General features: G+C 43.8%; 1 long non-coding RNA gene across 2 annotated transcripts; it reads left to right on the forward strand.

The window, feature by feature from the left end:
- Positions 1-1,240: 1,240 nt before the first annotated feature.
- LOC115653844 lies at positions 1,241-27,055 on the forward strand. 2 transcript variants are annotated; one of them, XR_004001018.1, is made up of 4 exons: positions 1,241-1,477; positions 2,510-2,559; positions 14,087-14,142; positions 24,856-27,055. It is a non-coding gene; the product is annotated as an uncharacterized LOC115653844 (long non-coding RNA). The 2 variants fall into 2 exon arrangements; XR_004001017.1 differs by lacking the exon at positions 14,087-14,142.
- The last annotated feature ends 286 nt before the right edge of the window (positions 27,056-27,341 follow it).

Here is a 27,341-nt window from a genome sequence, read left to right on the forward strand (position 1 = left end):
TATTTGCATCCGGTTATCACACTGTGTGCAGCCCTGGAATGAACACAGAGCCAAGCACACTCATTGATTGTTCCCCTTTTTTATTGTGTGCCAGCAGAGACGCGTCTTGCTTAGATGTGTTTAGTGAGGAGTATGTTGCCTATGCAATACTGTATTATGCACACTGCTGTCCAGTGCAGAGCTATTTAGCTATGTCCGGGACTAGGGTGACCAGATGTCCCGATTTTATGGGGACAGTCCTGATTTTGGGGTCTTTTTCTTATATAGGCTCCTATTACTCCCCCACCCCCTGTCCCGATTTTTCACACTTGCTGTCTGGTCACCCTACCCGGGACTCCCCCAGAGTGAGGAGAAATTGGCTGTATATAGCGCCTGGTCGGAAAGGAAGAGTGTAGCATCAGCAGAGTGTATATTGGATGGGCTCTAGTTCAGGGCTTCTGAATTCCTGCGGTTGAGAATAGGCTGTTTGGGAACAGTTTCCAATCCGGAGCCATTAATTTACTGACAAGTTTGACCTATTTTACCCTCCCCGCACACACACGCCCCGTCTGATGATCCAGACAGCCTTTTCCTGTCCAAAATAAGTTCTCAGTAAAAAATCAAAATGTTAACTGTAGAGAGAAGGTAACGTGCAACAAGTTGTAAACACACTAGCGTCTCTGCATAAACAAGCGAGCAATGGAATGGCATCCACAAGGTTGCGAGTGGCCAGAACAGCAGCTGTGTATGTTTCGAGAGAGATCCTACAACTTGGCCTTCCCACATCCCCCTTGTGCCCATCCAGCATCCTTTCCCCCACGATACCCCCAGTCCTGCCCTCCTAAGATACTGAAGCGTGTGTCCCAAGATTGGGGCTATTGGAAGTGTCCCGGAAAGCCCTCCAGACACACAGGTAGGCGTGCAATGCCCGGGCTGCTCGGGCAGCAGTGAGCTAGCAGCTGGCCCCTGGCTCCAGCGCGTGTGCGCCGGGAGAAGAGGCAGGGGCTGTGGAAGCTGACCTCGGCGGGGCTGCCAGAGCGCCGCCGCCGCCGCCGCTCAGAACTCAGCGCGACCCGGTGTTTCAGAGGAAGTTGGAGTCACCTAGGAGATGACTCGGAGACGTGAGTCATTAAAGAAAGCCCGAGTGGGCAGCTGGCGCGCGTGCCAGATTTGCTCTAGGCGCGCGAAGGCTGAGAGCCGGCCCGGGCGTGTTTATTACTGGCTGACTGACTGACTGAGCCATTGGGGCGGGTTTCCGCTCTCCCGGAAAACACTGATAGAGAGCGGGCACCCAGCGAGGAACCGGACAGGCCTGCAGCTCAGGCAGGCCCGGAAGTGCACAGCCGCCTTCAGCTGAGCTCTAGGTTCTGTGTAGGGGGCTGGGCTTCCTGGCCTCTGGGGTCCCTAGCAGCCCTCCAGTTCTGTGAGTCTGCGAAAGCCTTCAGGGCAGGGCTCCGCACAACCTGCCCTTGCTAATTCACGCAGCCGGCAGGGCCTGGTAAGTAGGATTGCCAGCTCTGGTTTGACACATTCCTCCAGCTTTCATCACATGGCATAACCTATAATTCAAGATTAATCTTTAATTCCTGGAGACAACAATCTTGGAGATTTGGCAACTGTACATGTAAGGGTGCAGACCAGTGCAGCTTGCAGGGCTAGATAGAACAGGCTGAAGAGGGGTTGGGGAGAAGAGATTACCTGGTAGGTTACCACAAGGCCTAACATCTCCTGCAGAAGCACAGTGCTCTTTCACTAGGCTGCCAGGCACCTACTGTACAGCTTTTGACATTTCAATTAATGGTAGATCAAAACCTCACAGCAGCCCTCTGTTTTGACAGTTATGCTCACCACTGATTTCTTCATTCAACATATTGGATGCGCTGCCTTGGGGAGTTGTGTCTGTAATGTAAATAAAAATAAAGTAAGGAAGACTATCTTGGAGGATACCCATTTGTTTCCCTTTGAATAAAACCCACTTCAGGAGGGGAATCCTTTTTGACCACCAGGATACCTGGACTCTCTGATAATGTTGAACACTAAGATGCCTAACTACAGTCCTAACATGTTTTTAGCCAATAAAAAGCCTTAAATGGGCTAGGACCTGTTTACAACAGTGGTTCTCAACCAGGGGTATGCATACCCTGGGAGTACACAGAGGTCTTGCAGAGGGTACACCAACTCATCTAGATATTTGTCTGGTTTTACAACAGTAACATAAAAAGCAAAGTCAGTACAAACTAAAATTTCATACTGACAATGTCTTGTTTATTCTGCTGTATATACTATACATAGAAATGTAAGTACAATATTAACATTCAGTTGAATTATAATTATCTAGTAAAAATAAGTAAGCAATTTTTCAGTAATAGTGTACTGTGACCCTTTTGTATTTTTATGTCTGATTTTGTAAGCAAGTAGTTTTTAAGTGAGGTTGGTTACAAGGCTGTCTCTCTTGGCATGCAGTACTGTACCAGACATCATGCAAAGTCAACCTTCTTTTCTTGTTCTTTCTTTTCCTTTTCTTCCTCAGGGGTTTAGGGAGAAGATGGGTTCAAAGCTGAGGATAGTCTGGGGATCACTGTAAGAGACCCTTTTGTTATATGGGAAGTTCAGATAGCAAGTATACTGTAGATTTTATGATGTTGTTACAAGCTTTTTATTTAATATGTAAGCCTCCTAAAACTTTGGGCAGGCACTGAAAAAATCAAAATGCATGTAAAATATACTATCCTTAATTTACTGTTGCAATATGCCATAGGACACTGTAGACCGTAGAGTACAAAATAATTAATGTATAATAACAGAGATAGCTAGAGCCAAACTCCAGCAGGAAATCTGGAGCCATAGCTAGTATTTTATGACTATCGTTCCCAGTTCTATGGTATTAAACCAAGACTCTGGCTCTGGATATCTCCAAGGTATAGAAAGCTTGGATCTGTACCCAGACTTTGTGATTCAGGACCATTTCTAGCATTCACATTGTGAGCCATCCTGGTTTCAGAATCCAATTTGTATTAAGAAAAGAGCAGGAAATATTCACAGCACTAAGGGGTCTCAGTGTGGGAGCACTTAATAAAATGTAGCAAAATCACAAGCACTTACCATTCACATTCTCTGTGTGCTAGACTAAGAGTACAAAGGCTGAATCAGTGTGCTGTAAACTATAATCAGCCCATGAATAGAAAGTAGTAAAGCAACAGACCATATTGCAAACGTTATGATCCAGAGATTTGGAAGGCTTGTTAACAGTGCCCTGATAGTATGAACAGAAAAACAAAGTGTTTCCTATAAAGAGTCTGTAGCAGTGTTGTCAGTAAGTCACTGAAACTCCTCCCACTTTATGCTTTAATTTTTCTTACACTACACTATATGCTTTTGGTATTCGATGATTAAAGGACAGGAGTGAGGACTCAGGAGATTTCTTTCCTATTTGTACCTCTGTCACAGACAACCTGTATGAACTTGGGCAGCTTATTAGCATTCACATTTTCACAACTGGACATTAATTTTAGAGCCCAGCATGAGACACTTTGGGAAGGTTTGCCTGACGAAGGGCTCAGGGCAGCATCAGCACCTTAATGTTTGGCTCTAAATCAGGGGTTCTCAGAGTGTGGTATTGAACCTGCAATAAGGTTGGTTTAGAGTACTGTATCAGAATAAAAATCCATTCTTATTATACTGGTTGAAATTGCCACAAAGGTACACCACAGACATTTGAGTTTTAAATGTGCTAAGTTAGGTCTAAAAATTTGAGAAATGCTATCCAGTCTAGTACATACTGTTAACTGAATTGTTGAGTCTGGAAGACAAGATTCTATATGTCAAGTACATTCGTATTTTATATAGATGTATGATTTACCTAGTCCTTTAGTAAACTGCATATGACAGATAGCACAACTGGTCAAGACATTCATAACTGTCAGTTTTCCAGGGTTACCAAGAACATAACTTCTTAAAGAATTATCAACTTATGGCCTTACTGGGATATACGATGGATTTCTTAACTGGCATATTCATTGGCCTTTGCATTTCTGTAGCTTATTGCATCTGAAGATGTTAATATGTTTTACAAATATTAATTAAAGCTCACATGTCCCTTGCAAAGGAGTTTAATTCATTATCCTAATTTTACAGATGTATAAACCAAGTCTCTCACATGGGTAAAATGACTTGCTTAACACAAAGTCCATACAAGAGCTAGAACTAGAATCCATGGATTTCCTAACCCCCTGTATTCATTCAGTGGGAGATTTGCCTGAGTAAGGACTGCAGGATCAGGCCATTTCAGTATTTTGTGTACCAGATGCACTAAAGTCTTATTGTGTATCCTGTGGATACACATTTTATATTGGAATGAAATAGAGACTTACTACATGACACATTTCTTTGAGCTGTTACAATAAAGGATAAAGCTCAGATTGATTTTAATGTGAGTAGGATCAGGCCCCAATTCTCCTAAATTTCTATCAGTTGTTCAGATGGTTTTATTTCTGACCTACAATTAAGTGTGGATATAGTTTGGAATGTTCAAGAACATAGTTTTGGGGCCCAGTCCTTTGCCTGCTGATATTTGTCCATTGACTTTTTATTAATACAGCAACCTCTGTAGGGGGGAGGGGCTTTACCGGCAATACTAACAACAATAAAGAGAGACATCCTCTGCCTTGAGATATTTACAATCTAAATATAGGACAAGATGCAACACATGAGATGAATAGACAAGTGCGGAGGTGTAGGAAAGTTGGACAAGGAATAGTAAGGGTTACAAAAATAAGGTTATGTGAGTGGTTTGAGGCTTCCATTGTTACAGTAACATGCAGTACATCACCCCTTTTACAATATATATTATTATTTATAGAATAAAGGTTTTTTTAAAATTTATCCCTCTCTGTTTCCTTTGGTGAGATGTGAGGAGAGTAGTAGTCACAAGGTGTGTGAAAGCTGAAGAGGTCATGCAGAGGGGAGAGACCTGGCAAGAAATGGGCACGGACCAAGGATTAGGAAAATGAAATAGGAGATATGGTGAAGCAGCAGGCAGAGAGGTCAAAACCAATTAATGAGACTAGGACAAGTGAATAGACAGGTAGTGAGTGAGTCAGTGAGTTATTGCTGAAGGAGTCTGTGGTCCTATCTGATGGTGCTGAACTTGGTAGCGTGCAGATCCTGACATCAGGAAGGAGGAATGGGGAGAGAACCTGGAGCCTTTGAATGAATGAATGAATCTGAGGAAGATGGAGGCTTTGGAGTTCTCCCCCTATATGGCTGGTGCTTGTGAGGGTCACTTGGCAGGTACTGCTGGGACCCATTGTCCATGAGCATAGAGGGGAGAAATTTGAGGGAACAGGATCAGACTCCTGGTACTGAAATTAACAATGGAACAGCATTTCAAACAACATTAACAATAAAATCAAATCATTTTTAGGAATGAATAAAAAGGACATGGGGAAAAATCCATGTATTAATATTAACCCACATTTTTAATGAAAAAGACAGTACATTTTAAAAAAAGAAGAAACACTAACCTTGCTGGTCTTTCAACTGCTTTTTCACATATGAAAATATCCTGTAAAGTCAAATTATGCCTCACCAAAAACTCTGCTGTTATCTAGCTTAAATTTCCCTCCTCTTATGACTCCAACAACTACTGAGGATGATGAATAACTTCTCACCACAGTCTGGTGTTCTTTCCCTTTCCCAGAAATACATATGCAAATACTAAAACAAGCTCCAGAAAAAGAAGGAATCAAGCTGTTTAATCTTCTGTGTAAAGCTAACACTCCAAAAACCTTCTAATTTTCACAAGTACACATCTTGTTGGCAAAAGTCGTGCAGTCCTGTCTTCTGACAACATTGTTATCCCTTTTGATCCAGATGGTTAGCTAATTGCAAGCATCTAGTAGTTGTTTCCATTGGGAGGAGGAATTTATAGAGTCAGGTATTCCTTTGATGCAATTCTGTTTATTTACTAACACCCTACAAAGTTTGGTTCCTTGAACAAAGTAGGAATTGAACCACAGGAGAGAGTTTCTTTGCTCATATTTCCAAGCTTGTCAGACAACCTTTATCCAAAAAGTGCTCTCTTAGCGTTTTTCCCCCTCAAGGTCATGTTACCAGGGTTTCTCTTGCTATATCTGGGCTTCTTTACTCCTTTTTTTTTGTGTTGTTCTGTGTTTCTGCTGCTTCTCTCCCCCATTCAGCTCAATCAATGCCCCAGCTCTGTTTTGCACTGTATCAGCAGTTATGCCCACCAGCTTCACTGAGGTTTCTTCCAACTCCCTAGCATAACAGTACCATCAGCCCAAAGTGTAAAGGAATAAAAAAAGTTTGTATTTTATTTAGTTAAAATGATTTAAATTTAAATTTACCAGTAAATTAAAAAGAAGACTGGCATTGTATAGAATTAATTCCCCCCACCCTACCAAAATACATTTGAATGTTAACCTTAATGAACTAAAAGATACATTGAAAAAGATGTACATTAATGTGAAGTTACTTTTGGATTAATTTTCTTAACAGATTCCAAGGCCAAAGGGGACCACAGTGATCATCTTGTGTGACCTTCTGTATAGCACAGGACATTACTTACCACTCTCCCAATTTTTGGGCCATCTGCAAACTTCAGCAGTGATGATTTTGTTTTCTTCCACATTAGCTAGCTTTTCATCCATGTAATGTTTTTTTGCCATGCTCATTTTATACTGTTAAAGTTTTTTAATGAAAATGTTTTACACAGGTCTGAGCATTATGTCAACATTATTACTTTTATCAACCAAACTTGTAATCTAAAAAACAAACAAAACAAACAAGGATCTATGTTCCATAACCCATGTTGACTGGCATTCATTATATTACTCTCCTTTAATTTTTTATTAATGGAATCCTGTATCAGCTTGTAATAGGGTCTTCAGTGGGCTGGGAGGCCTAGTGGTTAGCACCCCCTCAGTTGTGGGGCAGGCCCACCAACTTGGCATACACAAGGAAGCCTCTCTAGCACCTTTTGTCAGGAGTGTTCAAGATAGATCTGTATTCCTCCCCAGCTTCTGAGTTAGGGTCGAAAAAGGAGCAGCCCATCTCCAGTTGGGGCATGTGCTGCAGGGTTGGCGGGGCAAGCTGGGCCCACTACTGTTCTTTAACCCCTTCCATCTCAATATGGGATTTGTATATCCCAACACACAACTGCTCAATTATCTTGGATTGATATACTGACAAGCCTATAATTACTAAGATTGTCCCACTTACCCTTTTTAAATATTGACATAACACTAGCTTTCTTCCAGTCTTTTAGAACTTCCCCAGTGGTCCAAGACATATTGAAAATCCACATTAACGGTCCAACAAGCTCTTCAGCCAGCTGTTTTAAAAAGTCTTGGATGCAAGTTATCTGGACCTGCTGATTGGCCTAAATTTTGTAGCTGTTTAACAGTCTCCTGAGATACTAGTGGAATGGAAGGAGTGGTATTGTTTGATATGACTACAGAAGAAAATAAGAATGGCCATACAGAGTCAGACCAAAGGTCCATCCAGCCCAGTATGTGGTCTTCCGATGGTGGCCAATACCAGGTGCTTCAGAGGGAATGAACAGAACAGGTAATCATCAAATGATCCAGCCTGTTACCCATTCCCAGCATCCTATCCTCCATGAATTTATCTAGTTGTTTTTTGAACCCTGTTATAGTTTTGGCCTTCCCAACATCCTCTGGCAAGGAGTTCCACAAGTTCACTGTGCATTGTGTGACGAAATACTTCCTTTTGTTTGTTTTAAACGTGCTGCCTATTAATTTCATTTGGTGACCTCCTAGTTCTTGTGTTACGAGAAGGAGTAAACAACACTTCTTTATTTACTTTCTCCACACCACTCACAATTGAATAGCTCTCTATCATATCCCCCATTAGTCATGTCTTTTCCAATCTGAAAAATTACAGTTTTATTAATATGGAAGCTATTCCATACCCCTAATAATTTTTCTTGCCTTTTCTGTACCTTTTCCAATTCCAATATATCTTTTTTTGAGCTGGGGCAACCATATTTGCATGCAGTATTCGAGATGTGGGCATACCATGATTTATATAGAGGCAATATGATATTTTCTGTCTTATTATCAATCCCTTTCTTAATGATTCCCAACATCTTGTTTGCTTTTTTGACTGCCACTGCACATTGAGTGGTTATTTTCAGAAAACTATCCACAATGACTCCAAGATCTCTTTCTTCAAGGTGACAGCTAATTTAAATAAATAAATAGAGATATGCTATCTCCTAGAACAGGAAGGGACCTTGAAAGGTCATTGAGTCCAGCCCTCTGCCTTCATTCGCAGGACCAAGTACTGATTTTGCCCCAGAATCCTGGGTGGCCCCTTCAAGGATTGAACTCACAACGCTGGGTTTAGCAGGCCAATGCTCAAACCACATATGTATAGTTAGGATTATGTTTTCCAATGTGCATTACTTTGCATTTATCAACATTGAATTTCATCTGCCACTTTGTTGCCCAGTCACCCAATTTTGTGAGATCCCTTTGAAACTCTTCTGTCTGCTTTGGACTTAACTATCTGCAAATTTTGCCACCTCACTGTTTACCCTTTTTTCCAGATCAGATGATGTAGTCATCTGTTTTTTTTTAACCAATAAAAACAAATATTTATTGAATACTTTTGCCTTTTCTGCATTATGTTTGATGATTCTAGCATTTCTCTCTAGTAATGGGAACACTACCATTGTTAGGATTCTCTTTATTCCTAAAATATTTTAAAATTACTTTTTATTGTCCTTATATTTCTTGGTGCTAGATTTCTCCTTGTGTCCCTTTTCATTCTGTATCAATTTCTACAGTTCCTAGCTTCTCATTTATATTCATTACTATCTCCTTTTCCTTTCTTCCATTGGGGGGGTGTGGGTGCCTCTACCCTGCTATAACACCGTTGTGGGGAGCCAAAAATCCCTACCGCGTTATAGCTGAAACCCTGTTATATTGGGGTAGGAGTGGCAGGGCGCCGGCGGTGATTTAAAGAGCTCCAGGCCCCAGCTGCTGCGGGGAGTCCGGGCCCTCTAAATCGCAAGCGAGCCCCACTGCCACAGCCCCAGGGTAGCAGCGGCAGGGCTCCAGCAGTGATTTAAGGGGCCTGGGACTCCCCGCAGCAGCCAGAGCCCCAGACCCTTTAAAGCGCTGCCGGAGACCTGCTGCTACCGTGCTATATGCAAATCTGTGTTCTATCAGGTCGTGTTATAGTGGAGTAGAGGTGTAAAGCAGTTCAGTTTTTTAAACCAATTCAGTCTTCTACTGTGATTATAGGATTGTTTCTTTTTGGACATCCAGTACAGTGTTCTTAAACAATTCCCAATCATCTACATCTTTCTGATTAAATTCTTCTTCCCTGTTGAGTTGGCTCATAATTGTTCCAGCTTTGTGAAATTGGCCCTTCTAAATCATCAAGAGATGTTACTGGTCTGGTCTTGTTCTTCTACACATTATAAATGTAATCAAATCAGGATCACTTGTTCTCAAGTGACCAGTAATTTTTAGTTCTGTGATCAGTTCCTTTTTATCTGTCAAGATTAGGTCTAATATAGTCAGGGGTGAAAGTAAAATTGAACTCTTACCAGTATGGGGGCTGGCTCCAGCCCCCTGGGAAGGGGAGGGGCCTCGGGTGAAAGGGGCAGGGCTGAGGGTTAGCATCCCCCGAGCCAGGCCATACGCGCTGCCTGGCCTGCACTGCCTGGGCTCCAGCAGTGATTTAAAGGGCCTAAGGCTCTGGCTGCTAGAGCCCCGTGCCCCTTTAGATCGCTGGCCCTGGGGCAGCTGCTCCTTTTTCCCCACCCCTGTCTGCAGTTGGGGGGGTAGGGGAAACAATGTTAAAGCACTGCAGGGACCCAGCAGAGCTGCCAATGGGGGGTGCAGAAGGGGCAGCAACGTTAAAGGTCTGCTGTGGCAGCACTTTCAAGTCAGCTGTATGGGCTGGTACTGGAGGCCATGTTTTACCAGTACGCTGTTCCGATCCGTACTGCCTTACTTTCACCCCTGAATATAGTATTCCCCCAGCTTGGATGCAGCACATTTTGAGTTAGAATATTGTCATCTATAATGTTTAGAAATTCCAAGGAAGTTTTAGTGCTGGCAGCATGAGACCTCCAGCATGTGTCCCCCAGGATCGTGCAGCTTTTCCCCCTACCCTTTACAGATAGGTGTGTAAAGAGGCAGTCATCCCATTCCTTTATGTGATTTGGTGATCTGTAGCAGACACCATCTAATACCCCATCTTGCACTTTATTAGTTCAGCCATTGATCCATAAGCATTCAAGATCATTTTCTTCCAAGTTATCAATGTCTCTGAAACAGATAATGCTAATTTTAGCAGAGTGCTACTCCCACTCCTCTTTCCCATTAGATCTTTCCTAATTATAATCTAACATTCCAACCACGTGATCATTCCACCAAGTTTCAGTAATACCAAATAGATCAAATTTATGCTTATGAATGAGCAATTTTATTTCCTTATTTGTTACTGAGGCAGCTAGCTTTCATGTATAGGTAATTAGAAATTTTCTTTTCATGTCCTTTCATGCCTTGATTAGTTCTGTTCTCAACATGTTAAAAATGCTCATATCTTCTCTTTTTACCCTCCCCTTTTGTTAGTTTAATGCCTTCCTGACTATTCTGGGTAGCTTTTCCCCAGGGAGATAGATTCACTTTATAATGAGGTGTAGGCCACCCAATCTACACTGACTATTCTTCCCATGGAAGAGCTAAAACCTTCCATGCAATACCACTTATCTAGCCAGTGGCTTACTTCCAGAATCTTCTCCTTTCTGTTTTCCTTCACTCATGGGACTGGAAGGATCACAGAGAAGATCAGTTGGACATACTTCCACACACTTCTGAGTTCCCTGAAATCACCTGTCTATGATATCTCACAACGCAGCATCATTGGTGCCGACATGAGCTATTACTGACGGATCCTTACCTGTCAGCTTCAGAAGCCAATTCAGTCTTAGAGTGACCTCTTGTGCCCTGGCTCTGGGAAGGCAGCACTCTGTCCTGTGGTCCCTCTGTCCCTTGCAGAATGTTCTTTCTATTCTTCTGAGTACTGAATCCCCAGATAGTCTGTCTTCCTTGGACAGCTGGAGATCTGTGTAGGCAAACTCAATTTTCCTACAGGTTGGGCCGAGTTGCCATCAATATGTGTGTCCCACACATCTGTCCATTCCCCAGGACCAGCTGGATCTTGAAAGATATCTTCCAGTTTCCATGTTGAGGACCTGGTATTGACTAGGAACTTCAAGCTTTTTCCAAAGTTCTAGCAGGATTGGTCATAGGATATCCTGAGAAGGAGAGGAGCAAAACCAAGTGGAGATGAGGCAGGGAGCACAGAAGAGGAGAGCAGCATCACCACATTCTGTGCATTTCTAGAAAAGAGTTTGCCCTTGCTCTGTGAAGGCTAGTCTCCACATGGTGACTAGAAGCTGAAGCTGAAGAGCAACTCTTCACCATGTCATGCATCTCTCAGGAAGGAGGTGATATCTGTTTAGGAGATATTGTTTTGAATGACTAGCATGAGGGGAAGATCCCAAGGCAACAAGACTTCTGTAAGTCTCCTAACAAATTGCTGTCCATACTGTTAACATTATGGCTTACTAATTTGACTGTTGTATTCACTTGGACCATTTCCCCCCCAAGATGACAGGCATACAGACCAGAATAAGCTAATGCTGCTTTCAGAGAGCCAAGATATTTGAGATGGGGCTGGGTTTTTTTTGACCCATCCACCCAGCCATCCCAGATTGGTAAGAAACTTTATTTGGGAAGAGAGGGGTTAGCAGCAATTGTTCCATATCATCCACCCTCTTTCCCAGGAATGATCTGTCACCGAGGACAGTGCCATGATTGGTAAGAGGGTTCTCCTGGTATGGTGCAGAAGAAGACCCCTTGCTTTGTTAGGTTTCCTGGTGTTCAAACAAAGAAGTTGGATAAAAAACATTAAATACTCCTGGAAAGTTGCAACATAACACTACTTAATTTCTTACAATTGAGAACAACACACAAGAACCCCAAAACAGAGAGGAACAATTCACCCCATCTTACTCTAGGCTCTGTCTACAGACTGACTCTGAGAACCGGCTTCCCTATGCAAGAAAGACCAGCAAAACACTAGAGAATTTAAAGTGATAGATCACAATTTTAACAGTTTAATACATCACACACATGTCCTGTAAATTCTTCAATTACCAAATAAAATAATAAAAAAAAAATCAAGTTTAACCTTATGGAAGGGCTTCAGTTTTGCTGCAGCTGATGATGCCTATCAGGGAGACAACAAGACACCTGGCCTTTGTTCTGTTCCTTATTTATACTGTTTGGATCACCTCTCTTGGTCACCATCTTCTGGCACCAACTCCACCTCCTCCTCTGGCCAACAAAAACTACAACCATCTTTACTAGCTTCAGGGGCTTTATCCTGTAACCCTACTGAGCTTTTATATGGTAAAAGTTGATCGATGTGCCTCTTCATTACCTTCCCTTTTACCGCTACCAAACATATCACCTGTACTAATATCTGCTTTACCTCACCTTATTTATCACTTCATTTTCTCCCTGTAACTTTGTACCAACACCCCTGCCATAGCCAGAAAAATCTGGGAGGTTCATGTTGTGGGGTTTTCACTGTTTGTCTTTCATCAAGTGCTCTCAGTAAGTCTGGTCTAAGTAAATCAAATCCAGAATGTAACTAGTGTCTTAACAACAACACTCCTGGAGTCTACTGAGTGACAATGTGGTAGACATACAAAAATGGTATTTGCAGTGTGGCAGTGGTCTCCCATCATTTTTGTCTAATGCTTATTTCAGTGACTGCACAAAACACTGCCAATCCAGTTGATGCTATATGATAGGGAGTTGATCTAATATATTTAGGCTTGGTGGGATTAGATTGTTATTGGTAAATGTTGGTAACTGCCATACATGCATGAAATGATGAAAAATATTTCCATCAATAGCAAATGAAATTTAAACATAGGCAAAGTAAGAAAAATGCTGTTTGAGAGCTTAGTTTGATTGGAGAATATTATTTATATATTTTATATATTTTAACGTGATGTTGACAATTTTTATTTTTAACAGTTACAAAGCTCTAACTTTTTGAATCTCAGTGTCTACAGTCATTAAATAATTCTTGTCTGCCCCCTATAATTTCCTGCAAATGTGAACATTTAAATTGATAAAAATCTTTTTAAAAAAGCTCAAAGGTAAACTTTGATACTATCAGTCATTGTTCTACAAAAATAAAAATCAAATTCTGCCAAGCCTAAATAGGTTTCACTGAATTTTGCCATAGAAATGTCTGAAAATCTTCAGAAAAAAATTGTGGCTCGCTGTCTGAAATGAGCTCCTCAGGTAACCCAGAGGTGGCGATCATATTGTGAAACCCTTCAACTCTTTCACAGAAGAGGTTGTTGCCATGTGAACATTCTTTGGCCACCGAAAATAAGCTGCTAAGTAAACTTGCTAAGGAAGTTTGCTTATTTTTTTCTGCAAAGTCAATGTGCATCCATTGCTGTTTTTGGCATGTTTATATGGCTGTTACAGGATACTGGCTACTTTCCATTTCTATATTTTGCTCTAAAGATGGCTAATCCTTCCATTTTTACTACTCCTTGGTGCTGCTCCTGTAATTCCACTAGCATCTCTTTCTGTAAATGTTTTGGTATTCATGGTGCTCACAGCAAACACCCATTCTCCAAGGATATGAGTCCAGTTGCATGAAATACTAAGGGCTCAGTTGCTCATTGGTTATATAATTTGGCTACCTTGGAAGTATATAGTGAATCACCTTAAGCAAAATGGGGTCTTTTCCTATTTCCAGAGCAATTTCCTTAGCTGTAATAGGAAGGTGATCTAGAAAAGAGACTCTGTACATACAGTTTTCCTCTCTCTATTTTCCCATGTAAAGAACCAAATGGGACAATGTATCTGCATTAGCATGGTTTTCTGATGGGCTATAAGAAATGTCCTACTGCTAGGCAGCTAAGATCAAAGCCCATCTCTACAGACTACCTGCTGCTAGCAGTGGAATATTTGAGATCAGTGGTGAGGATGATTTTTTTTCCCCCAAACAGGTACTCATGGAATATAACAACCCCCAAAATGATGCCTAAAGCCTCTTTTTCTACATGTAAGTAGCTTCTCTCAGTTCCTTGATAATGGCCTGGTGTAATGATGGCCTCTAGTTCCCCTCTATCGGAACCCCATGCCCACAAATCATCCAGAAACCTCTTCTGGATGCAATCACCAGCACTTTTTATTTACAGTGTCAACTCCCACTACCTTCTATTTACAGACCACTCCAAACTAGCTACCTGGGGGGACAGCTAGCTTCTCCAACAAGCAGAGACACACAGCCCTTAGCTCCTCCCTTTCCTTTCTCTACCCCCCTTCCTGCCAGCCCTATATAGCCCCCGCCTAATAAGGCCTGCAGGTGCTTCCCTTCTATCAATTACGCATGGCATACTTCACCAGCCCAAATTAATTCTTAATTGGAGCTGGACTAACAGGGGCTGGCTCAGGACCTCCTGGCCAGCACCCTATTACATGCCTCCCCCCTTGTGAGCCACCAGGTCTGGCTGACCTCGGCCCCTCCACCCTCTGCCCCGGGGGGCTCCTCCAGGGAAGTTCCCTGCTCTTGGCCAGGCGATCCCTGGCATCCTCTCCTAGGTTTTTTTTCCTCCCCCACCCACAAAACGTACATTGCTCAGAGGGTGGCTGCCCCCATAGTTCTGCCTCTGCCCACAGGTTGTCACACCAGTTGCATCCCTGCAGGCCTCCTGTCTCCTGTACTGCCTTCACTTTTGGTGGTGGTGGGGGTGTCAGGACCCATTCCACCATTGTGTGGGACCCTCTGTGCCTCAGTTTCCCCCGCACCACCCAGTAGGTTCTGAGTCCCCTCCGCAGAGCACAGTGTTGTGGGGTGCTCTAATTGTCCCCTCTCCCTTTCCAAGGGGCTCAGGCTGGCCAGCTCCCCCATACACCCTTCCCGTAGGTCTACTTGCTCTGGGCTCTGTTGTCTAGGGTTCTCTTCTTTGCTATTTCTGGGACTTTGCTCATCTTTCCCACTTGAGATCCTTGGTCTAGGGATATCTGCCCCCCCCCTTCAGGGCCCCTCTCCCTTTTTTCCTAGGTAGTGGGCCCCAGTCCCTACCTAACACCACCAGCTATAGTACCCAACCCGCTTCCATCTGAAGCGGCCCCTCACTTTGAGGGGCACCTGGGCAGGACCTCTTGTCCCCGTGGATACACTCGAGGGCTATCTTTGCCGCTGTGATCAGCCAGTGCAGCTTCACCAGCCTGCTCTGTACAAGTGAACAGGCTGACATGTTATCTATCAGGCCTATTTGGGGTTTCTTCCCAATCCTCACCAGGATGGTGGACAGTTTCTGCTCCCCCCCTTTCCACTCCCCAACCTGAGTCCAGCCACAAAACTCAGCCCACGCACACTCTATATCAGGGCAGTCACGTTGTGTGTGTCCAGGTCTCCCACACTGCCAGCAAACAAGCTTGGTGGGCCTCTTGGGCGTTCCTCAGGGCTCCCCCTTTCTCTTCAGGTCTTTCCCAGAAAAAAGGTTCTGCCTCTTTCTTCCCCGACTCCTTGTCTTTATGGAGTTGATCCTCCCTCTGGGGACCCTCTGCCTCAATATATTCCTCTGTCAACCTGACCACTGCCTCGACGGTGACAGGCTGGTGACACCTCATCCAGATGTGGATGTTCTCAGGGAGGCTCTGCAGCAATTCTTCTAGGACCAGTGTGTCTATCATTTCATCCACCATGTGTGTCTGTAGCCTCAGCCAGGGGGTGGCCCAGTCCAAGAGTCTCTGGCCTACACCCAGGGCTGCACCTCCACCATCCATTGGACTGCCCAGAACTTTTGGCAGTACTACTCCATTGACAGGCCGGTCTAGAACGGCTGCCATCACCACCTCATAGTTCTGGGCTTGATCATTGCTCAAGGCCATATAGGCTGCTTGAACCTCTCCCGTCAGGTATGGAGCCAGTCAGAGGGCCCAGGTTGCCCTCTCCCACTGCCCTTGGCTACCTGCTCAAAGGTCCCAAGAAAGGCATCCAGATCATCTGCCAGGCTCATCTTACAGAGTCCCCAGCCCAGTGACCAGGTACCATCCTGTCCCGTAGAACTCACCACTCTTTGCAGACTCTGCTACTGCTCTGCTTGCCAGGTCAGTAAGGCCTGTCTCTCGGCCTGGTGGGACTGCTGAAAACTTTGCAGGGCCTGCTGTATCTGCTCCTGCTGTTTGATCAGCCATTGCAGAGTCTCCTCCATATCCAGGCCGCCAACCATGTTCGCTGGCTCTCGGATCCCAGACAAGCCCCCACATGTAACGAGGCCCTCTATTTCCCCCTCACTCTATGGGACCCCTGTGCCCACAAATCAGCCAGAGACCTCTTCTGGGTGCATTCACCAGTGCCTTTTATTTACAGCTCACATGCCTTCTATTTACAAACCGCTCCAAACTAGCAACGTGGGGGACAGCTAGCTTCTTCAGCAAGCAGGAACACACACACCCCTTGGCTCCTCCCTTTCCTTTCTCTGTTCACCCCCCTCCCCTGCTCCTTCTTGCCAGTCCTATATAGCCCCCTGGCTAATAAGGCCAGCAGATGCTTCCCCTCTATCAATTAGGTGTGGCATACCCCACCAACCCCAGTTAATGCTTCTTAATTGGAGCTGGGCTAATGGGCTGGCTTAGGATCTCCTGGCCAGCACCCTGTTACATGTGGTCTACAGTGAAAAGTTATATCAGCATTAACTATGTTGGTCAGGGGTGTGAATGAGGGCTTCCATCAACAAGCTAATGTTGTTCAGGAAGGTGGTGTTCCTACATGGACAGGAAAGCCCCTTCCATCAGTGTAGGCTGTGTCTACACTATGGGGCTAGGTCCACTGGGCTGATATAGTTTTTGTAGTGTAGACATACCCAATATTCTTGAAGCAAATGATATGGGTTTCTCTCTCTCATCTTTACAAACATGTGCATTGAAAGCCCCAAATTCTACAGGGGTGGTGTTACAAACTAGTGTCTTAGGAAACTCTGGATTAAAATATACCAATATGTTGGAACTTTTGTTTTCCTCAAAAGCCTTATTTTCTTTTTCTGTCCAAATCCACATAATATTTTTACATAACAAGGCAGACTTTGGGCTGATAAATGCTGAATGTTTGGAATGGTTCTTCCAGGATAGTTTAACATGGCCATCTCAGAGCATTTCTGTTGTGCTGCTGGTGCATTCTCAATTGCTTTTGTCTTCTCTTAACAGGTGCACCCCGTCATGTATCTGTACAATGCTCCAACTCAGTAACCTGATTTGGTTAAAGCAAAGCAAACCAAATGAACCCCACGCTAATCTTGGTAAACTTTAAAACTGTATTGTTGGAGTCTCTTTAGAATCTCTTCTAGGTTTTTTAGATGTTCCTTTGAATTCTTCCCAGTTATGACTGTCATCCAAATAAAAGACAACACCATTTACCCCATAGGGTAATATTTCATTCCTAAATAGTCCTTTGCATGTGTTCATGGTCAGACATTTTTTTTTTTAAATCTGGGAGTGTGTTTTAGTGGCTAGACTTTTCTGGGTCTTGCTCCCTCTCATATCCACTCCCTATCCAAGCTTCAGCCCCCTCCTCCTTCTTCTATCTAAGCTCCCACCTCCTATCTCCCCAAACCAGCTCCTGACTCACCTGCTCCTATCCAACCCCCCCAATGCCCCGTCCCGCTCTGTGCCTATATAGTCCTCCTATGACAGGCTCCTGTGCTTCTATCTCCCTTTCCTCTTCTGCTTCCCTCTACCCTCAGTCTAATACAGAAATAATTTCTGTCATGCTGCTTAAAGGTGGGCTAATGGATTTGTTCTATTTTTACCCAATTTATAGAATCACGGAATTGTGCTCCAAAGTCACTGAGGCATTTTTGAAAATGCCACCCTATGACTGCAAGCTTACATACATTCCTTATTTATTCATTCCTCACCAGTCATGGTGAATCTTCACTCTCTGGGTACGTCTACACTACAGGGTAATTTTGAATTAACTTAAACTGGTTTTATAAAACAGATATTATAAAGTCAATTGCACGCGTCCACACTAGGCACATTAGTTCGGCGGTGTGCGTCCATGGTCCGAGGCTAGCATCGATTTCCAGAGCGTTGCACTGTGGGTAGCTATTCCGTAGCTATCCCACAGTTCTTGCAGTCTCCCCTGCCCCTTGGAATTCTGGGTTGAGATCCCAGTGCCTGATGGGGCAAAAATCATTGTCGTGGGTGGTTCTGGGTACAGCCTCACCCCTCCCTCCCTGAAAACAGCAGACAACCATTTCGCGCCTTTTTTCCTGGGTGAACTGAAAGCAAACGCCATAGCACAGCAAGCATGGACCCTGCTCAGATCAATAGCGCAATTGTGGACGTTGTAAACACCTCGCGCATTCTCGTGCAGTCTATGGTGAACCATGAGCTGCAAAGGCAGGCGAGGAGGAGGCAGCTACGGCAGCGTGGCGACGAGAGTGATGAGGACATGGACACTGATTTCTCCCTAACCACAGGCCCTGCGCTTTGGAGCTCCTGCTGGTAATGGGGGAGGTTCTACCCACTGAACGCCAATTTTGGGCCCGGGAAACAAGCACAGACTGGTGGGACCGCATAGTTTTGCAGGTGTGGGACGATTCACAGTGGCTGCGAAACTTTCGAATGCGTAAGAGCACTTTCTTTGAACTTTGTGACTTGCTTTCCCCTGCCTTGAAATGCCATAATACCAAGATGAGAGCAGCCCTCACAGTGGAGAAGCGAGTGGCAATAGCCCTCTGGAAGCTTGCAATGCCAGACAGCTACCGGTCAGTCGGGAATCAATTTGGAGTGGGAAAATCTACTGTGGGGGCTGCTGTGTTGCAAGTAGCCAAAGCAATCATTAAGCTGCTACGAAAGGTTGTGACTCTGGGAAACGTGCAGGTCATAGTGGATGGCGTTGCTGCAATGGGATTCCCTAACTGTAGGGGGGGGGGCGCGATAGATGGAACCCATATCCCTAAGGGACATTTCACCAACATCCACGTGGGATGGCCAGGAAGGGTTCATGACGCTCGCGTCTTCAGAAGCACTGTTCTGTTTAAATGGCTGCAGCAAGGGACTTACTTCCCGGACCAGAAAATAACAGTTGGGGATGTTGAAATGCCTGTCGTTATCCTGGGTGACCCAGCCTACCCCTTGATGCCATGGCTCATGAAGCCATACAGGCAGCCTGGACAGTGGTCAGGAGCTGTTCAACTACAGGCTGAGCAAATGTAGGATGGTGGTAGAATGTGCATTTGGCCGTTTAAAAGCTCGCTGGCGAACGTTAGCCCGCTCAGACCTCAGCCAAACCAATGTCCCCTTTGTTATTGCTGTTTGCTGTGTGCTCCACAATCTCTGTGAAAGTAAGGGGGAGACCTTTATAGCGGGGTGAGGCAAATCACCTGGCCGCTGATTACGCACAGCCAGACACCAGGGCGATTAGAAGAGCTCACCAGGAAGCGGTGCGCATCAGAGAAGCCTTGAAAACGAGTTTCATCACGGGCCAGGGTACGGTGTGACTGCTGTGTTTGTTTCCCCTTCATGAACCTTTCCCCCTTTATTGACTCCTCCTGTAAGCAACCCACCCTCCCCCTTCGATTACAGCTTGCTTATGGAAATAAAGTTACTATTGTTTAAAAAGCATGTATTCTTTATTAAAAGTCATTCCCTGTAAGCAACCCACCCTCCTCCTTTGTTTAAAAAGCATGTCATTATAAAAAGAGGAAGAGAAATAACAAGGTATCCCGGGAGTGGTTTGGGAGGAGGATAGGAGGGAAGGAAAAGGCCATTAAGCACATTTCAATGTAATGACAGCCTTTTGGTTGGACTGTCCACGGGGGTGGAGTGGGCTGGTGCACAAAGCCTTCCCCCACGCGTTCTTACACGTCTGGGTGAGGAAGATATGGAACATGGTGAGTACTGAGGGTGGTTAAACATGGGCTGCAGTGGCACTCTGTGACCCCACTGCTCCTCCTGAAGATCCACCAGATGTCGGAAGATGTCAGTTTGATCACGCAGCAGCTCCAGCGTTGCATCCCGCCACCGCGGATCTTCCTGCCTACACCTCTGATCTTCCTGCCGCCACCTCTCATCTCGAGCGTCCCTCCTGTCCTCACGTTCACTGGCATCTTTCCTGTATTTTGCTACCACGTCCTTCCTCTCCCTCAGATGAGCTCTTTCATTGCGGCTTACTTCCATGATTTCTGAGAACATTTCATCTCGTGTCCTCTTCTTCCTCCGCCTTATCTGAGCTAGCCTTCGGGATGGAGTAGGGAGGCTTGAAAAATGTGCACCTGCATGAGTGGGGGAAAATAGTGAGAGAAGGATTATAAAAGATACATTTCACAGAACAATGGTTATACTCTTTCCCAATGAACAACACTATTCACCTTACATAGCACATGTGATTTCACTACAAGGTCGCATTTGGATTCTTTTAGTATTGAGTGCCTGCGGCTCTGGTGTAACAGAGCAACACAGATGCAGGTCCAGGCATCACAATTCAGCTTGCATGCTGTCGTGGTAAGGCATATAGCTTCTCCCTGTGCTGCTTCTTTCCTCTTAACAAGGAGCAGCAGACGCCAACCCCTCCCATCCCCAATCCAATTCTCTAGAATTGCTTTACCCCTCCCCCCACTGCATGGCTGGTATCATGGAAGATCACTGCTAATCATGCCCCTTTCTCCTGCCCCCACCCCCATCGCGTGGCTGATAGCTGGGAAGATTCCTGATGGCCAAACGCTAAAAAGCTCAGCGCTATCCTTTCTCCCCTCCCCCATCTCTCTGTCCCCTTACTTAAATCCCTTAATTTCAACCAGGTTACCATGAACGATATCACTCTGCTGAGGATAACAGAGCGAGATAAAGAACGGATGTTTCTTGAATGCCTGCAATCACTGGGACCATACGCAGCTAGGCTTTGTCATGCAATGATACCCGATTACTTGCTACATCCATGGCGTGGTAAAGTGTCCTACCATGATGGACGGAACAAGGCTGCCTTGCCCAGAAACCTTCTGCAAAGGCTTTTGGAGTACCTCCAGGAGTGCTTCATGGAGATGTCCCTGGAGGATTTCCGCTCCATCCCCAGACATGTTAACAAACTTTTCCAGTAACTTTACTGCCTGCTAATGCATGCCAAGCCCTCATGGCAAATCAATCATTAAAAAACGCTTGCTTTTAAAGCATGTTTTATATTTACAAAGGTACACTCAGAGGTCGCTTCCATGGCTTCACTGTCTGGGCTAGTGGCTTGGGAGGGTAATTCCATCTGGGTCACAAAAAGCTCCTGGCTGTTGGGGCTAACGGAGTGCTGTGTGCTTGCTGCAAGGTCGTCCTCCTCTTCCTCCTCATCTTCTCCCTCCGCTGAATCCTCAGCCAGGATTGAGATTATAACCCCCACCTCGGAATCCACGGACAAGGGGGGAGGGTAATGGTGGCGGACCCCACTAGAATAGCATGCAGCTCAGCATAGAAGCGGCATGTTTTTGGCCCTGACCCGGATCTTCCGTTTGCTGCTTTGGTTTTCTGGTAGGCTTGTCTGAGCTCCTTAACTTTCACTCTGCACTGCACTGAGTCCCTGGTGTGGCCTTTTCCCATCATAGCCTTGGAATTTTTTTCAAATATTTTTTCATTTCGTCTTTTGGAACGGAGTTCTGTTAGCACAGAATCCTCTCCCCATATAGCGATAAGATCCAGTACCTCTCGTGCGGTCCATGCTGGAGCTCTTTTTCTATTCTCAGGAGACTGCATGGTCACCTGTGCTGATGAGCTCTGCGTGGTCACCTGTGCTGATGAGAGCTCCACGCTGGCAAAACAGGAAATGCAATTCAAAAGTTCGCAGTGCATTAGTGTTCAGATTCCTGTCCAGAGCGGCCAGTGGTACACTGTGGGATACCGCCCGGAGGCCAATAACCTCAATTTGCGGCTACACTAACCCTAAATCGATATGTTAATAGCGTTACTCCTCTCGTTGGGGAGGAGTACATAAATCGATTTAAAGAGCCCTTTAAATCGATATAAAGTGCATTGTAGTGTGGATCGATTTAACTGCGTAGTGTGGACCAGGCCTCTCTGTTATTACTTTACCAAATGTTCAAGGAACTGAAAAAGTGTTATTGCAGCTACAGGGAAATTGTAAATAGTTCCTGTTTCCAGTCACATGGCTAACTTATGTAATAGTTGATGGCAAATTGATATAATTTGATTCCATTTTTATCTCTGAAATCTGGATCATTCAGATTAAAAGAAAAACTTTCACATTTGGAATATTTCCTTTATCTTTTAAATTACTAGGATGTGTTAGCATGCGTCTTCCACATTCCATACAGCTGTACTGCAAGTGTTCCAAGTACTTTAATGCCTTACCGACTTTTAGGCTTTGAATTACATATTTTAAATCACTTTCATTCATAAAATTCTCCAGATATGGTATCTGCCATTTTACAACAGATTGTGGTTATGATCTTGTCATCTGTTTCAGATTACTACAATAGATATCTAAAATTGTTTACTGTAACATGGGCAGTTTATAGATTATTGGGAGATACAGATCTCCCTTTTTAGAGGCCTTTCAAACTTTAATATTAACAAGAGGATGAAAATCTGCAGCACAGGAACCTGCTGCCCCCATAGCACCCCCTGATGGCTAAGGGGGCCTCTGCAGTGCCCAGCCTCTGTTTGTGCCTCTTCTGGACCTTTATAAACTCACTCAGTTAGGGTGACCAGACAGCAAGTGTGGAAGATAAGGACAGGGGGTAATAGGAGCCTATATAAGAAAAAAGACCTAAAAAATCATGACTGTCCCTATAAAATTAGGACATCTGGTCACCGTATACTCACTTCAACAATAGTTCAAACAGTCACTTCTGGGGGTTCAACTTATGGAGTCCTCCAGTGCATACAGGCCCTTTAGGCTCCAAGCCCACTTCAGTCTCTCTCTCTCAACCCAAAAGAGCACAAAACACAAACTCACATATTTGCTCACCTAGCTGCCCTTTAAAGTCTCTCCCAGGCTTGCCTGGAAAACTTCCTCACAGACTGTGCTTGTGCTTCTTCAGTCATCAATTTCTACTGCTATAGACACAGTGCCCTCTTATTCCCTGCTGTTTCCTGGAGTGTGTGTGGGCAGGGGGGGAGGGATGCACGTGCAGGGGAGTGTCACTTGATTCAAACAAGGTGAGGCTCATCCTGTAATCAAGGCTGGTTTAGCCCCAGGCTCTCCAGCTCATGGGCAAGCCACCCTGTTAAAAATCCTTCCATTTTGTATCTACCTCTTCTGCTATTTAAGATGGGATTACTTTGTTAAAGTTTTTCAATTCAAAACTATGAAACTTTCAATTAAGCAAGTGACTTTACATCCAATTGATAAGTTTATTCCAAAGACCATAGGAGGCAGCTGCCTCCTAAGAAACTCCTAAACCAAACATTTAAAAGTGAAAATGGATATAAAACTACAGAAGTAGCCTTAGTGCTTCAACTGAAAGGTCCAGGTGAGGAAAACTCACAACTCTTTCAGCTATGTGAGTACCTACCTCAGACACCACTTGTCATATATGTGGGGGGGGATTCTAACATGAAGGTGTTCATGGAGGGTCACATGGGTAACCAGCATAAAACCAAATGCATGGATTTGTCCCCTATAACTTTACCATAAAGCAGGCAAAAAAAATGTACCTACTAAAGCTAGATTTCCAACTTTTACAGAAGTGTATTGTGTGACTCAGTAATTTTAAATTTCCTGCATGGAATTTTTTAGCACACATTTCTCAAGAATCTGTGGGACTTTCCTCTAAAGAATTGAGTGGAAGATTTCCTGAATTCCACTTTCTAGCTTTTAAACAAACCTGTTTAAACAAACTTCATCTTAACCTTCATTCATTATATTAAAATATTTGCTGGATAAGACTTTTTTGCTCCCTTTATCCTTTGTTTAGAAATCATGGGTTTAAAAAGTTGCTTTTTTGTCTTAGTGGTAAGTCATAGACACATACCCTTCTCCCAGGGTTTTCTGACCACAGCTCTTGGTCCACCTTTCAACAATTTAGTTTCTCTAAGCTATTTTTCTGAACTTTTATTCTTTAGTTTTTCTCTTTTAGCTGAGGCTGTCAAGTAGGGCAAGCATGTGTTTTTTAAAATGTATTTATTTTATTGGCAGGCTTGTATATGCTTTTACTTTCACTCCTGTAACTATAACTTTCTTGTTATAGAAATGTGGGAACGGTCTTGCTTATTGTAGGTCTTTGCATTTATATGGGTCTATATGTATAAGGGACAGCATAAACATTGGGTTGTTGGCTTTAGTTTCAGGGTAACCTGAACACTGGCTCTATCAGCAGGTAAAAAATTTTAGCTCCTATTTCTGGGAGTTATTTTAAAATGATGTCCTGCTCTTTCACATTAACAACTATGCATACGGTTGCCAGTATTCCTTGGCATCAGTTATGGTACTTTAAATAATTATCTTGGACCCAATTAACCCATGCTTCTCATGGATGTGATTTTTAATATGACAATGTAAGGATTCTAATCTCTTGATGGGGAGCCCCCAGACCACATGAACTTCAGGCCCTGGTGACTGTCAGGTTTTGACAATATATACTAGCCATCCTGGATATGGTCCCTGCCTACTTATTTTATTTTTAGGGTGACAAGATGTCCCAATTTTATAGGGAGAGTCCTGATTTTTGGGGCATTTTCTTATATAAGTACCTATTACCTCCCACCCCCATCCCAATTTTTTACACTTGCTATCTGGTCACCCTATTTTATACTGCTTTAATAGATCCAGCTTCTGGAAAAGAGAGGGTGACTTTGCCAGTCAACTGCCAGCTCCCCAGCCATCAGCCTGACCCGAATCTCCCCAAGCATGAGTGTTTCCACCTGCCCAAGAGACAGTACTAACTTCGACCTGATGGAACAGCGCTACAATCACATGTCCACATCTGACCATAGCGGAGCATCTTTATTTAACCTTACCCTCTTCCTGAGTTTCGTTGTGTCATTTGACTGAAACAAAAATCACAGGTTTGTAAGTGAGATAAGAACATTGTGGTTGCATCCCTATTTAATAGGGTTCTAACCCTATTCCCAGTGTCAAATTCATTGTAACAATATTACCTTAATCATGCAAGAGAAATGTAAAAAACAAAGATGATTTTGTATTGTAGCACTTAACGTAAATACTTTAACTATGTGTGATGAAAAGCTAGAGCTTGAGATAATTGAAAAGGAGCCTAAAATATAGCTCTAGTGATGGACTGCAAAGTAGCATCAAAAGAAGCTTCTAACCACAACACAACAGCTACATTTTGCATTATTGCCCATGGCCTGTCCCTGACTTTTATTAAAAATATCCATGATAAAATCTTAGTCTTAGCCATAATAGAGACATCCAATGACAAATGAGAGACCAAGGTATCGCTTTGACTAATGCAGCTACTGGTCAGATTGATATGGACTAATATTAACTGGAAGATTAGTATCTGTGATGGTGCAATCTTTAAAAACAGAGAGGAAAATAGGTGGTGATTTGTGGCTTTGATTTGCAGTGACTGTGTATGAGTAATCTGCATAGTTTATATTTATTCCTGATTCACCGTACACAATGTAGGAAAGCCCTGTGATGTCAGATTTAAGTGTTTACATAAGTTTTCACAAAACAAAGAGAAAGCAAGTTCAGGCCTAGTGACTAGAAAATAATTAATTTAGGGAGTAACCTTGAAGTCCTTATTCAATCCTTAATCAGGCAAAAGTCTTAGACACCACTGAAGTCAAGTAGAATATTTATCATTGACTTCAAGGGGAACAGTATTTCGTTCTCAGACTTCAAGACTTGACCCTTACTGTAGGAAGGATGCAAGAGGGAGTTGCCATAAAAGATGCTCATGGGAGAGAACAGGGTTAGGAGGAGATATCTCAGGAAGTGGGACTTATTGTTAAGGCTGTCATGGAAGTCACAGATTCCATGACTTTCTGGGACCTCTGTGACTTCCGCCGCTGCAGTGGCCAGTGTGGCTCACCCCAGAGCCGCCTGAGCAGCTGGACCAGGGCTGCCCCAGGGCCAGCCACACTGGCTGCTGCTCATGCAACCCCAGGCCTCCCGCCACACCCCCAGGAGCATCTAAGATTTAGTCAGGGATATTTATAGTAAAAGTCATGGACAGGTCACAACCATGAATTTTTGTTAGTTGCCCGAGACCTGTCTATGACATTTACTAAAAATACCTATGACTAAAGCTTAGCTTTACTCACTGTATATATCCTTGTTGAGACGTAAGCATCAATAAATATGCTGACTAATAATAGCTAGATTCAGGGACAATTGAAGGTACTTATATTAAAGCTAATGTTAAAATTATCTAATACACAGGTTAAGGAAAGAGTGTCTATACATTTAGGTATAATGTTTACGTTATCCAAAAGTACAAAGTTTGTTTAAAAGTCATTAAATACATATAGTACATAATTTGCAATATCCCAATATAAGGTTAATACATTTAATTATACATGGGATGACCATATTTCCCTATGCTGAATATGGGACACCTGGAAAAATTACTAATATTCAAGTGAGTTCAATGGCAATCAATCAGAAGTATGCAGTACAAATATTCTAATTAACATCTAGTTGACTGAGCCCATTAAAAAGAAATACTACGTAGTAGGATTCTTTTTATTTACCTTCTTATCTTTAAAGCTTTAGGGTTCACACAGGGAGAGGTGACATACACGAACTCCCATGCACCTCTCTCACACATGGAGGGTGGCCAACCGACCCAACTCTCCCTGTCCAGCGCTCTCTGCCCTCCATGCCTGGCTGGGCCCAGGATGGACCTGCCTCTCCTGGTACCTGATGCCGCGTCTTCCCAAGGCAAGACGTTGAGGGACACGTAGGGTCAGATGCCTCCATCTCCAGATTTCTGCCAGGGTTCACACCAGAATGTGGCCAGCAGCAGCCGCCTTTCAGCATTGTGTGATTAAAAATGCAATTAACCGTGACTTTTTAAAAATCTTGCAGTTAATTTGTGATTTTTTTTTTGGTACACCTGTACCGTGATATAACACTGTCCTCAGGAGCCAAAAAATCTTACTATGTTATAGGTGAAACTGCGTTATATCAAACTTGCTTTGATCCGCCGGAATGCGCAGCCCCGCCTCCCCAGAGTGCTGCTTTACCGCATTATATCCAAATTCGTGTTATATCAGGTCATGTTATATCGGGGTAGAGGTGTAATTGTTTGACAGTACTAGTATATAGATGTACACATA

Source organism: Gopherus evgoodei, chromosome 6 (genome assembly GCF_007399415.2).
Source record: "Gopherus evgoodei ecotype Sinaloan lineage chromosome 6, rGopEvg1_v1.p, whole genome shotgun sequence".
Classification (NCBI taxonomy): Eukaryota; Metazoa; Chordata; order Testudines; family Testudinidae; genus Gopherus; species Gopherus evgoodei.